General features: G+C 48.7%; 1 protein-coding gene across 3 annotated transcripts in view; it reads left to right on the plus strand.

Moving 5' to 3' along the window:
• Positions 1 to 11,303: 11,303 nt before the first annotated feature.
• The window catches only part of CTNNBIP1 (catenin beta interacting protein 1), a 62,005-nt gene continuing 57,295 nt past the window's right edge, over positions 11,304 to 16,013 (plus strand). Inside the window, exon 1 of one of the 3 annotated variants that reach the window (XM_054442157.2) lies at positions 11,304 to 11,574. The gene's annotated coding sequence lies outside the window, so the exon portion shown is untranslated. The remainder of the gene's footprint in view (positions 11,575 to 16,013) is intronic. The other 2 variants (XM_063668141.1, XM_054442167.2) reach the window with 2 other exon arrangements.

Here is a 16,013-nt window from a genome sequence, read left to right on the forward strand (position 1 = left end):
GTATTCCCAGCTACTTGGGAGGCTGAGGCAGGAGAATCACTTGAACCTGGGAGGCGGAGGTTGCAGTGGGCTGAGATCGTGCCACTGCACTCCAGCCTGGCGACACAGCAAGACTCTGTCCTTCACCCCAAAAAAGAAACCCCGTCTCTACTAAAAATACAAAAATTAGCCAGGCATGGTGGCACATGCCTGTAGTCCCAGGTACTCAGGAAGCTGAGGCAGGAGAATTGGTTGAACCGGGGAGGCGGAGGTTACAGTGAGCCAAGATCGCACCACTGCACTCCAGCCTGGGCAACAGAGCGAGACGCCGTCTAAAAAACAAAAACCCAACATTAATGAGAGTACAAAGCATTATGCCAGACCCATCAATCATAAACTTGAGTACCTGCTATGACTTTCTCTTCTTTCATTTGGAACCCACTGTAGAATCGGTAGCCTCAGAGTAATTGGCTAAAGAGAGTGCATTCTTGGCCTGGCGCGGTGGCTCATGCCTGTAATCCCAACACTTTGGGAAGACTAGGGGGCTGGATAGCTTGAGCTCGGGAGTTTGAGACCAGCCTAGGCAACATGGCAAGTCCCCATCTCTACAAAAAAATACAGAAATTAGCTGGGTGTGGTGGCACGCGCCTATGACTATAGGAGGTTGAATGCCTGTAATCCCAGCTACTCACAAAGCTGAGGTGGGAGGATCACTTGAGCATGGGAGGTGGACGTTGCAGTCCACTGAGGTCACGCCACTGTGCTCCAGCCTGGGTGACAGAGTGAGCATTTTCAAAAAAAAAAAGAGAAGAGTGAGCATTTTGGGGCAGGTAGAGCCAACCGTGACAGAAAGAACCTCATCTTGTGTTTACACAGAAGTGACTGCAAGAAAGGGAACAATTTGTTTCTGAAACTCCTTGTGACATTTATTGTTATAGCAAGTGCTTCTGGTCACCGAGAAATCATATGCATACTGCATCCAGAGACTCAGTGAGAAAACTGGGCTCATGGATACTAAACTGTTCCTTAAATGCTCAAAGCTGATAATGTAACAATTTTATACCATATATGTTAAAGGCCTCGAGAAAATTAAAGCAGGCTTTTTAGGGGCTAAAGCAAAGTGGCTTAGGATGAATAAAGCAGTAGACTGTACCATTTACTTGGTTTCCATCAGAATGGAAAATGCCAAGGCCAGCACAGTGCTTTGGCCCTGTAATCCCAGCTACTTGAGAGGATGAGGCAGAAGGATCGCTTGAGTCCAGGAGTTCCAGACCAGCCTGGGCAACATAGCAAGACCTTGTCTCAAAAAAACAAAAAAAGGCCAGGCATGGTGGCTCACACCTGTAATCCCAGCACTTCTGGAGGCTGAGGTGAGCAGATCACCTGAGGTCAGGAGTTCAAGACCAGCCTGGCCAACATGGTGAAACCCCTGTCTCTACTAAAAATACAAAAATTAGCTGGGCATGGTGGCATGTGGCTGTAGTCCCAGTTACTCAGGAGGCTGAGGCAGGAGAAGCGCTTGAACCCGGGAGGCAGAGGTTGCAGTGAGCCAGGATTGCACCACTGCACTCCAACCTGGGAGACAGAGTGAGACTCTGTCTCAAAAAAAAAAAAATAAATTAGCCGGACATGGTAGTAGGTGCCTGTAATCCCAGCTACTCAGGAGGCTGAGGCAGGAGAATCACTTTGGACCTGGGAGGCAGAGGTTGCAGTCAGCCAAGATTGTGCCACTGCACTCTAGCCTGGGCAACAGAGGAACTCTGTCTCCAAAACAAAAAAAGGAAAATGCCTCACTCATAGCTGCTTTGATATATTGGGGTATGAATCAGAAAACTTTTATTCATACCTCTCTCTGTTGGAGTAAAACATACTTCCTTGCTCTATTGTTTGGGGCTAGGCTATAAGATGATATGGCCAATGACCTTCAAATGTGCTTCCACAATTGGGCTTGCTGCTCTTGTTCTTTTTGTTTGTTTGTTTGTTTGTTTTTGAGATGGAGTCTCGCTCTGTCACCCAGGCTGGAGTGCAGTGGCGTGATCTCGGCTCACTGCAAACTCCGCCTCCCGGGTTCATGCCATTCTCCTGCCTCAGCCTCCCGAGTAGCTGGGACTACAGGCGCCCGCCACCGCGCCCGGCTAATTTTTTGTATTTTTAGTAGAGACGGGGTTTCATCGTGTTAGCCAGGATGGTCTCGATCTCCTGACCTCGTGATCCGCCCGCCTTGGCCTCCCAAAGTGCTGGGATTACAGGCGTGAGCCACCGCGCCTGGCCACTGCTCTTGTTCTTCTACCATTCATCATTAAGAGGAATATACCCTGGCTAGCCTCTAATCCAAGGAGGAGGAAACTTGAGGCAGATTTAATCCTAGTCTGCAGCTAAACCTTGCTGATCCCATCCCGACTCAGCAGAGTCATAGGCAACTCACAGCCTGAAGCCAGGCAATTTGAGGACTCCTGAGCAAAAAAAAAACAAAAAAAAAACCAAAAAAAAAACCCACTATATTTTGAGGTGGTTTGTTATACAGCATTATTGCAGCAATAGCTGACTAATATACTCCTCTTGTTCCATTTTAGCCCATTTTCCATGCTATAGCCATAGTCAGCTATTTAAATACAATTCTGATGATGTCACATTCTTGTTTAAACCCTGCAATCATTCTCATTACTCTTGGAATAAAAACCAAATGCTTAGCATGACCTATAAAGGCCTGTACGATTTGGGTCTGGCCTCTCTCTCCATCACTGCACTCCAGCCCCCAGCCTTCTCTCAGTTGTTTGATCTCATCATGTTCTCTTGCCTCCTCATCACCTTTTTTTTATGGGCTGGTCCTACTGTTGGCTTTGCTCTTCTCCTCACTCTTTGATTAGTTAACTCCAACTTATACCTGGAGTGTAAGCTTAAATATTACTTTCCCAAGGAAGCTCTCCTTGCCTGTTAATACAAGGTTAGATTCCCAGTTATATGGTCCCACAGCCCCTTGTATGTCAGCTTTTAGCATTTAATTACAGTTGCAATGAATTATTCAATCATGTAATTCATTGATGTCTCTTACTCACTATGAGGGCAAGGACAATATATGTCTGATTTGCTGCTTTATCCCCTGCTTAGTACACTGCCATGCACCTGGAAAGAACTCAATAAATATTCCTTGAATGAGTGATTGATTGAAGAGACTGGCTATGCTTGATCAAAAGTCAGGAGAAGGTATGAATCAGTGCAACTGAAAGGAATATTAAGAGCTTAGTGTAAGGTAGTGTGAATATTGGAACAAGGTCAGAAAGATGCCCACAAAGGAAACACAGTCTTTTGTTAGTCACAGAGCCAGGTTAGTTATAGTAATAATGAGAGTTAGATGTCCAAATATTACTGAATTCAAAATTAAAACGATGATAATAAGAGGAACTGTCATTAGCTGCAGGGAGGTTGACAATGTGGAAAAGTTAGACTGTGATAGAACGACCAATGAGTTCCAAACAAGGGACCATAGTCCCAGAATTTGAAAGTTAGATCAAAACCATGCCTTTTGGCTAGGTGTAGTGGTTCATGCCTGTAATCCCAGCACTTTGGGAGGCTGAGGTGGGAGGATCACTTGAAGCCAGGAGGTAGAGGCTGCAGTGAGCCCTGATCATGCCACTGCACTCCAGCTTGGGGGACAGAGCGAGACCCTGTCTCCAAAAACAAAACAAAACCTTACGCCTTTTTGGGGTTGTAACTTTTAAAATAGTGTGTTGGCCACACTATAAATCCTAGCACTTTGGGAGGCTGAGGCAGGCAGACACTTGAGGTCAGGAGCTCAAGACCAGCCTGGCCAATATGGTGAAACCCCGTCTTTATGAAAAATACAAAAATTAGCCAGGTGTGGTGGCGGGCGCCTGTAATCCCAGCTACTCAGGAGGCTGAGGCAGGAGAATCACTTGAACCTGGGAGGCAGAGGTTGCAGTGAGCTGAGATTATGCCATTGCACTCCAGCCTGGGTGACAGAGCAAGACTCCATCTCAAAAAAATAAATAAAAATAAAAAATAAAAATAAAATAGTGTGTCACAGCTTATTGAATAGTAATAAACCAAGTATCATGAAATCTACAGAGAAAAAATAAAACTACCAGGAATGACAGGAAATTTGAGATTTGGAATGAAAACCTCCTGAAGGTTTCATCCTTTTTCTTTGATATGCTATCACAGAAGGGAGCCTGTGGAAGCAATTCTATTCTCAAACTCCGTTTTGACAGCAGTGTATACAAATATATAACCTCAGTTCTTTTTTTTGTTGTTGTTGTTTTTGTTTTTGAGACAGTGTCTCACTCTGTTGCCCCAGCTAGAGTACAGTGGCGCGATCTCAGCTCACTGCAACCTCCACCTCCTGGGTTCAAGCGATTCTCCTGCCTCAGCCTCCTGAGTAGCTGGGACTACAGGCACGCACCATCACGCCCGGCTAATTTTTGTATTTATAGTGGAGATGGGGTTTCACCACATTGGCCAGGCTGGTCTCAAACTCCTGACCTCGTGATCCGCCCACCTCAGCCTCCCAAAGTGCTGGGATTACAGGCGTGAGCCACCGCACCCTGCTTTTTTTTTTTTTTTACAGAAAGAAAAGTGGTAGAGAGTTTTTAAAAATTCTTTCGCTATTAAGTATCTTGGTCTATTTCCCTTGGCTCCATAGCTTGTACTAATTAAAATGATTTCAATAGAAGATCCTAGAGTGCAGCTTTCTTTTCTTCCCTCCCTTCCTCCCTTCCTCCCTCCCTCCCTCCCTCTCTCTCTCTCTCTTTCTTTTTGCCGCCTGTGTTGGCTCTCATGTTCTTTGCTTAAATAATTAATAATCATTACTATCTGTTCAGCAGCATGTGAGAGAAGAGTGCGTAATCTTGGATCCCAGGATATTAACACTATGCCTGTCCCCTCTGCATAAGCTTTCATGTGAGGCTCTTCATTAGCTGACACCAGGGGATGGATCTGCTGCCCTCAATCTTTAGTGTTTATTATCTATAAAAAAGAGCCCCCTCTGATTCACCAGCTGGGGCAAATACTGCTGATGGGAAGTAATTTCCCAAAGAACAGTAATGAAGAAAGTGAGGTGGAAATGAGCCACAAAGTTCATTTAGATTGAGCAGTCTCTGCTGGACCGGATGCAAAATCTAAGTGTCTGTCACACTGCAGCAAGCTAGACTTCAGTGTTACAAATAGCAAAGGATTTCAGAAAAACAACAACAACAACAACAACAAACTAGATGAACATATGAACGAGATCTATAAACAGGAGAATTTATAGTCTAGGGTCAGTTTATTTATTTATTTATTTATTTAGAGAGGGAGTCTTGCTCTTGTTGCCCAGGCTGGAGTGCAATGGCACAATCTTGACTGACCGCAACTTCTGCCTCCCGGGTTCAAGCGATTCTTCTGCCTCAGCCTCCCAAGTAGCTGGGATTACAGACATGCGCCACCACGCCCGGCTAATTTTTGTATTTTTAGAGATGGCATTTCACCATGTTGGCCAGGCTGGTCTTGAACTCCTGACCTCGTGATCCACCTGCCTCGGCCTCCCAAAGTGCTGGGATTACAGGCATGAGCCACGGCGCCCGGCCAGTTTATTTATTTATTATTATTATTATTTTTTTTTGAGATGGAGTCTCAAAAATATTTTTTATTATTTTTATTTTTTTTTGAGATGGAGTCTCAGTCTGTTGCCCAGGCTGGAGTGCAGTGGCGTGATCTCGGCTCACTGCAGACACTGCTTCCCATGTTCAATTGATTCTCCTGCCTCAGCCTCCTGAGTAGCTGGGATTACAGGTGCACGCCACCACACCTGGCTAATTTCTGAATTTTTGGTAGGGATGGGGTTTCGCCATGTTGGCCGGGCTGGTCTTGAACTCCTGAGCTCAGGCAATCCACCCGCCTCAGCCTCCCAAAGTGTTGGGATTACAGGTGTGAGCCACAGTGCCCGGCCTGGGATAAGTTTAAAAATTGCTACTGTTGGCCAGGCGCTGTGGCTCACGCCTGTAATCCCAGCACTTTGGGAGGCTGAGGCGGGTGGATTGCCTGAGCTCAGGAGTTCGAGACCAGCCCGGCCAACATGGCAAAACCCCGTCTCTACTAAAATACAAAAAATGAGCCAGGTGTGGTGGCATGCGCCTGTAGTCCCAGCTACTGAAAAGGCTGAAACAGGAGAATTGCTTGAACCCAGGAGGCTGAGGTTACAGTGAGGCAATATCGTGCCACTGTACTCCAGCCTGGTCGACCCAGCAAGACTCCTTCTCAAAAAAAAAAAATTGCTACTGTCTTACAATGGTGAAGGTCAGGAGCAAAGTTATAGATGTTTAATAATAACAGACTCTACTGCTTGTTTACAACAACAAACTACTGGGCAATCTATATTCAATAAGGTGAGGAAATAATTGCTTGTCACGAGTGATCTTTTCAGTCTCACCTGAATACACTGATATCATTGCAACATCTACAGCTATGAAATGCCATTTATATGCCGGGGAGAGTGGGGGAAGACAGTTATTTAATTTTTCCCAGAGGGTACAAGCTATTTACTTTTAGGGATGGTCATTTTTTGGGTCCTTAATTAGACAATAACCAGCAGGAAAAAAAGGTGATAAACAGACTGCCATGCTTAAAGGCTAATCAGCTGAGTATATGGATCCAAATTAAGGTCTTATGTTGCTTTGTCTTTACTAGGTGATTAGAATGTTTCAGGCTTCACAGAGAAAATACACTTAGAAGATATGTTGGTTGATCAAAACACTCAGCCAAAGAAATAAATAATTATTTCTTTATACTGTTCCCAAACACATAAAAGCTGGGTTCTGTGATGTCGGGAAGATCTACTCATCAGATGCTACAGAGACTAACACTCGGGGGGCATGCTGGCAGAGAGCCAGATGTTCACAGCTGCACATACCCCACTCATGACACAAAATATGTATATTCACCGATCTACAAAATGCTTTCATCATTGTGTTTAATAATTCCTTATCATCTCCAAAGTAAAATTAGATGACAAGTATTTGCCAAGGCACAACACAAGAGGGTGACACATGACTGTGACACTCTTTGTCTGCTGTGCACTTAGCCTCCTTTTAATTGTCTGTCCTCAGAGAAGTTAGAGCTATACCAAATGCAAACAGGATGGCAAACAAAGAGACCAGAGCAAAAGATCATTTTTTCACTTTCTAAATCCTGGAAGTTATTAATTTACCCATTCTGACCTTATACTTGCTCAACTTGTAAGCAGAAGACCTTCTTATAGAGTAAAATTTAAGTTGTTGCCATAAACCCCCACCTGCTTTAAAATAGCCCTTCTGCCTATAATCCTAGTGCTTTGAGAGGCCGAGGTGGGAGAAGGATTGATTGAGACCAGGAGTTAAGAGAGCTGCCTGGGCAACATGGTGAACCCCATCTCTTAAAAAAAAAAAAAAAAAAAAAGTCAGGTGCGGTGGCACATGCCTGTAATCCCAGCAGTTTGGGAGGCCGAGGCGGGTGGATCACCTGAGGTCAAAAGTTTAAGACTAGCCTGGCTGGTAGAGACAGTGAAACCCTGTCTCTACTAAAAATACAAAAATTAGCCGGACATGGTGGTGGGCGCCTGTAGTCCCAGCTACTTGGGAGGCTGAGACAGGAGAATTGCTTGAATCCGGGAGGTAGAGGTTGCAGTGAGCTGAGATCGTGCCACTGCACTCTAGCCTGGGTGACAGAGCAAGACTCTGTCTCAAAAAAAAAAAAAAAAAAAAAAAAAAAAATAGGTGGGGATGGTGGCACACACCTGTAGCCCTAGCTGCTCCGGAGACTGAGGCAGGAGAATTGCTTGAATCTGTGAGTTTAGGGTACAGTGAGCTAGGACCACGCCACTGCACTCCAGCCTGGGTGACAGAGGGAGATCCCATCTCTAAATAAATAAAAAATTGTTATCCTTCCCTGCAGCCTGCTATGGTTGCACTGTTATTTCATACTTCGCCTGAAAATTTTACTCTTATAGTTATCCTTTGCTGTAGAAAACAGTTTTTTGTCTGGGCACGGTGGCTCACACCTATAATCCCAGCACTTTGGGAGGCTGAGGCCAGGTGGATCACTTGAGATCAGGAGTTTGACACCAGCCTGGCCAATATGGTGAAACCCCATCTCTACTAAAAATACAAAAATTAGCTGGGCATGGTGGCTCATGCCTGTAATCCCAGCTACTAGGAAGGCTGAGGCAGGAGAATCACTTGAACACAGGAGGCGGAGGCTGCAGTGAGCCAAGATCACGCCACTGCAGTCCAGCCTGGGCAACAATGAGACTCCATCTCAAAAAAAAGAAAGAAAAAAAGAGAAAAAAAATAGTGTTTTTTTCTTCTTTGCTCCAGAAAGCAACTATTTAAAGATACATAATAGGCCAGCATGGTGGCTCACAGCTGTGGTCCCAGCACTTTGGGAGGCTGAGGCTGACAGATCACTTGAGGTCAGGAGTTCGAGACCAGCCTGACCAACATGGTGAAACCCCGTCTCTACTAAAAATACAAAAAATTAGCTGGGCATGGTGGCGGGTGCCTGTAATCCCAGCTACTCAGGAGGCTGAGCAGGAGAATCACTTGAATCCAGGAGGTGGAGGTTTCAGTGAGCCAAGATTGCACCACTGTGCTCCAGCCTGGGCAACAGAGTGAGACCCCATCTCAAAAAAAAAGAAAAAAAAAAGATACCTAATATATGTTCTGGGACCACATGGAGGCCCTCTCCAGAGCTGAAAGGAGAAAATATCTAACCATAAATGCAGTGAGAGAAGAGTAAGAAGGAGAAGGCTGATAGCCCTGGGGGTCGGAGTGGGGGAGTAGGAGTGGCTGGCCGATGGAAGGGAAAGTCCTGGATGGAGTATTTACACATTCATTTTGTTCCTGCAGTAATATTTGTGGATACAGGTATTGTGCTTGGTGGCATGGTCCTTGCTCTCCTGGAGTTTATAGCCATGCTGTGGGACTAGGGCTAGCATAGGTTAAGAGGTCTCCCAGAAGAAGACCAAGTATTCAGGCAGGTGAAGTGGGGAGAAATCGGAAAAGAGCCATTGAGGCTAAGGGAACAGCGCAATCAAAAGACCTGAAGCACAAAAGAGCTCCCTGTGATCAAGGAACAGGGAGAAGGCCCATATGTGGCTTAGAGCCCAGTTGGCAAAAGTGGTTCAAGATCAGGCTGTAGCCAGATCCTGCAAGGCCTTGTTGCCACGCTAAGGACTTTGAACTTCCTGTGAAAATGAAGAGAAGTCATTGAATAGCGCAGGTCTGACAAGATTTTAAGAAGTTTCCTCTAGTTGCTGTGTGGGCAGTGGATGGGGGTGTAAGGAGAGCCTAAAGGAGAGACTGCTTGAAGGGTTATTGCAGGAGTCAAGGTGACAGCTGGTGGCAGGTTAAACTGGGAAAGAGGGGTAGAGATGGTAGGAGGTGGAGAGATTAAGGACACCATTTAGAATTGGAAACAACATGGACTGGAAATGAAGAATAAAGGAAAGAGTGGTGTCAATGGTACAATTTAAGTGTCTGGTGTAAGCAACTGGGCAGAGAGTGGTGCCAGTTACTGAAGGTGGGGACACTGGAGGAGAAACCCACTTGGGGACCTTTTTTTTTTTTTTTTTTTTTTTTTTGAGATAGAGTTTCGCTCTTGTTGCCCAGGCTGGAGTGCAATGGCGCGATGTCGGCTCACTGCAACCTGGCCTCCCGGGTTCAAGCGATTCTCCTGCCTCAGTCTCCTGAGTAGCTGGGATTACAGGCGTGCGCCACCACGCCCCGCTAATTTTTGTATTTTTAGTAGAGACGGGGTTTCTTAACGTTGGTCAGGCTGGTCTCCGACTCCCGACATCAGGTTATCTGCCCGCCTCGGCCTCCCAAAGTGCTGAGATTACAGGCATGAGCCACCGCGCCCGGCCGGGGACCTATTGAGTATGAAAAACTGTGAGCAGGCCGGGCGCGGTGGCTCACGCCTGTAATCCTAGCATTTTGGGAAGCCGAGTCTGTAATCCTAGCACTTTGGGAGGCTGAGGCGGGCAGATCACTTGAGGTCGGGAGTTGGAGACCAGCCTGGCCAACATGGAGAAACCCCGTCTCCACTAAAAATACAAAAATCAGCCGGGAGTGGTGGCGCATGCCGGTAATCCCATCTACTCAGGAGGCTGAGGCAGGAGAATCGCTTGAACCCGGGAAGCGGAGGTTGCAGTGAGCCGAGATCGCGCCACTGCACCTGAGCCTGGGCGACAGAGCAAGATTCCGTCTCAAAAACAAACAAAAAAACCCCAAAATGAGTAAAGAGTAATGTGGATATTATATTATAAACAAACAAACAAAAAAGGACTTCGTATTCTTTTTGCATAGGGAAGGGAAAAAATGTAGCGGAATAGAAGACGATGGAACAGAAAAGGTGTAAAAAGAAAGGCTATGGGAAGAGTGGGGTAGGAGGGCTTCTGAACTGGGGTTAGTGTCACACTGTGTAACTGATAATTTAAACTGCTGAAAATGAGACCACACTTAAAGATACAGGTCCCTTTAAAAGGAAGGCGGATGTTAAAAGCAATTTGCATTTTACCTAAAATGGGCTGCTTCTCCCTGTACCCTCTCCAAATACAGCCAGACTTTCTGTAGAAACATTTTAATCATGGGCACCGTTCCCCCGAAAAATGCACTCACTACCAGTACACACGACCTTCTGAGTTTAATGGACCTACGGAGGCCCCTCCCTGGGCTCTCTGGGCTAGGTTAATCCCAGGTTAGGCCCCAAACTCAGAGGTAGCAACGTTCCCAACTCAACGAAGCAGGAAGACCACGCCTCTAAATGTTCTGCAACCTCGTCCATTTCAGAATTTTCCGGGGTTCTGGGTAAACTGGCCTCACCAAGGATTCTGCCCCGTCTGGTTGCTCCCGTTTTTAAACACAGACCGGTGTGTGGAAGAGGCCATTATTTTTCCGGAACACTGTGCTCCTGGAGCAGATAGGGACACGCAGAGTGGCTTTACCGCAACGCCAGCTTCATCCTTACCCGGCTCCTCCTCCAGGCCACCGCCTCCTCCTCGCACCCAACACGCCTTCCCTGCTCACCCCCGGCCCGCTCCTCCCCTTTGCTCTCAGCGAGGACTCGGCCACTCACTACCGGCGCCCGGTTCCATCCACCCACCTCATGGCCCCGCCCCTATGCCGCTGGTCTCGCCCCCTTCCAGGAGGGCCCAATGAGCGTTCATATGCGCCGTAAGGCCCCGCCCCACAGCGCGCATCCCCACCCACAGGCTGAGTTAACCAATTCGCGGCCCCGGGCCCCGCCCCGCCCGCAGGCCCCGCCCCGGCGCCCGGCCCCCACGCGCCCGCCTTCCTCCGGGGCGTTGCCGCCACCGCGCCTCAGCAGCTCGCGCGGAGCCAGATGCCGCCCCCTCCGCCGGTCCCTCCCCCTGCGGCCTGGCGCCTCCCTCCCTCCCCACCGCGGTGACTCTCGGAGCGGGAGGCGGAGGCTGAGGCGGCTGCTCCCGGTGCTGCTACTGCTGCCGCCGCAGCGGCTGCTCGGGCTGAGCACGCCCCGGAACAGGCCGCCGCGCGCTGCGCCCCGGACCCGCTGCCCCTGCCGGCCCGGCCGGGTCGGGCGGCCCAGGTAAGCGCCGAGGCCGGGCCGCGCCTGCACCGCCCGGGCCCGCGCCGCGCCGCGCCGCGCCGGGGCTTGGGGGAACGGCCAGCCCTTTGTCTGCCGGGGAGGGGCCGCGGAGAGCGCCCCTGACCCCGCTCGGACCCCTGCCTGCCCCGGCGGCGCGGCGCCCTGGTCTGGGCCTGGCCGCCTCTCGCCGCAGACCACCTCCCGCCTCCCTCACCTTCGCCCGGGGGTCGCCTCCACAGGTGTCCGCGCCGCCCACCTTGTTGCTCACCTCACCGCGTCCGGGTGCCTGTCATCGCCCGTCCGCCCTCCCGACCTCTGGGCCCCTGCCTCTTCCCTCACCTGCGCCCACTCAGAGACTCTTACTCTCCGAATTTCCCCAAACTAAACGCTGGGCCGCCCTTCCTCCCTCTGTAGTTTGATTGAACTGTCGTCTCCCGATTCCACCCCTCCCCGGTGAGCCTTCCTGGAAGGTACCTGGTGGGGGCACATATCTCACCTGGATGGCGGGCGTGTATGCGTGAACCTGCAAAATTAACCACCTGGAGCCCCAAACTGCACCTCTCACCTCCTTTTCATCACCCCACCCCAACCACCTTCCTTTTTTTGGAACCTGGTAACCGAGACACTCAGGTCTGGACACCCAGCCTCTGCTAGGCCTTCCATCCCTCCCTCTGCCTTGTGAGCTGAACTTGTCTGAGCAGTGCCTGTTGTCAGGTTAGCCCCTGGGAAGGCGGCGGGGGCCGTGTTGGCCGCAAATCAAGAGTTTTATGAATAATGAGACGTGTGGCTTGCAGCACCTCCTGTCTGAGGATCTCAGTATGCTCCAGCTGTTAATTATTTTGTCTCCTGTCACTCACAGAACTGAGAGAAACATGTCTGGCCAACTGCTGGGTAAATTAAGGCACAGGGTGTGTGGGTAAGGGACCTGGAGGCAAGTCAGTGTTTGTCTTGAAGTTCTGTTCTCAGGAGCCTTGGCTCTTAGCTCCCTGCTACAACCACTGGGCTCCAGTTCCTGGAGTGTGTCCCCAAGTGATAACTGATCTCTTGTGCCATTAAAGTGTCCAGAGATACCAGCAGCTTCCTCAGATTTAAAGTAGGACTTTGGATCATAAATAAAGGTGCGGGCTGTTAAATGCCAATATGTCATTCACGGTTTGCTGGGGGAGTTCGTGGTCCTCCCTTGTAAATACAAATCATCTCTATGGGATGGAGATTCATTCATTCAGTAGTGAGCATTTACTATGTGCCAGGCACCATTCCAAGTACTGGGGCTTTAGTGGTGAAAACAGACACGGTTTCTGCCCTCCTTAGAGATGACATTCTAAAGAGGAGGGAAGTCAGACAATAAGTGAGTAAACAAACAAGTGGACAAAATAATTTCAGTAGTGGTAAGTGCTGTGAAGATGGAGAAGGGCCAGATTACAAATAAGAATCTGTGGCTGGGCGCGGTGGCTCACGCTTGTAATCCCAGCACTTTGGGAGGCCGAGGCGGGCGGATCACGAGGTTAGGAGATCGAGACCACGGTGAAACCCCATCTTTACTACAAATACAACAAATTAGCCAGACGTGGTGACGGGCGCCTGTAGTACCAGCTACTCGGAGAGGCTGAGCCAGGAGAATGGCGTGAACCCGGGAGGTGGAGCTCGCAGTGAGCCGAGGTCGCGCCACTGCACTCCAGTCTGGGCGACAGAGCCTGTGGATCAGGGCGGGCTCGGTGGTTCATGCCTGTAATCCCAGCACTTTGGGAGGCCAAGGCGGACAGATCACGAGGTCAGGAGTTCGAGACCATCCTGACCAACATGGTGAAACCCCGTCCCTACTAAAAATACAAAAATTAGCCGAGCGTGGTGGTGCATGCCTGTAGTCCCAGCTACTTGGGAGGCTGAGGCAGGAGAATTTCCTGAACCCGGGAGGCGGAGGTTGCAGTGAGCCAAGATTGCTCCACTGCACTCCAGCCTGGGCAACAGAGCAAAACTCCGTCTTGGGGGGCAGTGGAGAAAAAGAACCTGTAGATCAAAACAAAGATTTTGTAGGTCGTAATAAAGAGTTTGGATTTTATTCCAAGAACAGTTAGAGGCCATTGGATGGTTTTAAGCAGAGAAAGGATAAAGTCTGAGCTGCAAAGCAAAACTTTGGAGACTGAGAGTTAGATGTCCCATAACAACGTGCTCATAGAACAGGTCCCCGCCTCCTTGATTAGAGAGAGTTTGTGGGTTTAAAAACCAGTTAGAGGTGGAGGAGGGCAGAATACACTGGGTTTCATTCCCACATCCGGTTGTATTATTTAAATGGGACCATTACTGCCTCTGTTGGAAGATGTTGCACCAAGAAATTGGGCCTGTTCTCATGGTAGGTGGGAGAACGTTTCAGTGGCCACAAACTTGAGCTATTAACCAGAATGAGGCCAGGTGCAGTGGCTCACCCCTGTATATGCCAGCATTTTATGAGGCCAAGGCAGGCGATCACCTGAGGTCGGGAGCTTGAGACCAGCCTGGGCAACATGGTGAAAACCCGTCTCTACTGAAAATACAAAAATTAGCTGGGCATGATGGTGAGTGCCTGTAATCCCAGCTACTCGAGAGGCTGAGGCGGGAGAATCGCTTGAACCAGGGAGGTGGAGGTTGCAGTGAGCCAAGATCGCGCCACTGCACTCCAGCCTGGGCGACGGAGGAAGACTCCGTCTCAAAAACAAAAAACAAAAAAACCCCCAAAAAACAGAATAAAACTTATCTCCATGCTGCTCCAAATCTGTGCTGTCAGAACATGTCAGAATGAGAGGACCTTTGGGGTTACACAGGCCAGCCCCTTCTTTTATGGTTAAGCATCTGTGGCCCCTAGAAGCTGGCTCTTTTGAAGTCTTATAGCAGTTTATGCATTTTCTTATGATGCCTGCTAGTTTCTACTCCGTTTCATCTCCATGTGTACACGTGTGACTCTTAAGCTTTCTGAGGCCAGAATCTCTACTGGGTTTGTCTTTGCATCGTCCACAGTGTCTGAATCAGTGCCCTGCACAAAATGTAAACTCTTCAAATATTGGTTGACTTGCCTGGGTATCTCATCACACCAAGACTCCTGCCCCTGCCCCTGTCTTTTCATCAGACCATGCTTCTTGTAGACTTCTCATCCAGGGTGCAATATAGTGTAAACCCAGCAGTCTCTTGTTCACAGGGCTCACATGACAGAGCAGCCCTTCCTTGATGGATCTGCTCTCTCCATCCCTGCCTGTGGGGAACAGCTGCTGCTGGTGCTGACCAAGTAGTCACTTGACACTCAGCAAATATGAAGTGTAGCTCTTTTTTTTTTTTTTTTTTTTAGATGGAGTTTTGCTCTTGTTGCCCAGGCTGGAGTGCAATAGCACAATCTTGGCTCACTGCAACCCTCCGCCTCCTGGGTTCAAACGATTCTCCTGCCTCAGCCTCCCGAGTAACTGGGATTACAGGCATGCGCCACCACGTCTGGCTAATTTTTGTATTTTTAGTAGAGATGGAGTTTCACCATGTTGGTCAGGCTGGTCTCGAACTCTTGACCTCAGGCGATCCACCCACCTCGGCCTCCTAAAGTGCTGGGATTACAGGCGTGAGCCACCGCGCCCGGCCTGAAGTGTAGCTCTTAATTAGACCATGGACTTTGTACCAAGACCATTAGGTTTGGATCTTGGTTCTGCCTTCAGGAGCTGCATGATCTTCAGCAGGTAACTTAATCTCTCTGTGTCTCAGTTTCCCCATATGCACAATAGTAATACTGTCCTCATGGAGTTGTTGGGAGGATTAAATTAAGTAATACCTTGTAGATACTCAGAAGACCACCTAGCACTTAGTATATGCTAAATTCTATTATTTCACCTTTGTTTATCTGCTTCTTAACTCCCACCAGCATTTAAGCTCTTTGAGAGCAGAGATTTTTGTCTTTTTGTCTACTCTTATAATATAGTACCTAAACTTTGTAGTACTCTGAAAATATTTGTTGAATTGAATGACTTATTGAGCGCCTATGTGCTAGGCACTGTTGCGGATGCTATGGACGTAGCCAAGAACAAGATCTTTAAGAGGCGTGCTCTTATGAAGTTTATCTTCTAGTGGGAGAGACAGATAGTAAACAAATAAACGAGTCAACAAAAGAATGTAGGGTGGTGAGGCCGGGCGCGGTGCTTCACGCTTGTAATCCCAGCACTTTGGGAGGCCGAGGCCGGTGGATCACCAGGTCAGGAGATCAACACCATCCTGGCTAACATGGTGAAACCCCGTCTCTACTAAAAATACAAAAAAAAAAAAAAATTAGCTGGGCATGGGCGCGGGCGCCTGTAGTCCCAGCTACTCAGGAAGCTGAGGCAGGAGAATGGCGTGAACCTTCCAGCACAAGGAGAGCATATTCCAGCTGCTCTTCGTAATGTCCTGTTCTGTCTTTTAGTGTGGACTCAAATATTCTCCTAGACCCCCAG

Source organism: Pongo pygmaeus, chromosome 1 (assembly GCF_028885625.2).
Source record: "Pongo pygmaeus isolate AG05252 chromosome 1, NHGRI_mPonPyg2-v2.0_pri, whole genome shotgun sequence".
NCBI lineage: Eukaryota > Metazoa > Chordata > Mammalia > Primates > Hominidae > Pongo > Pongo pygmaeus.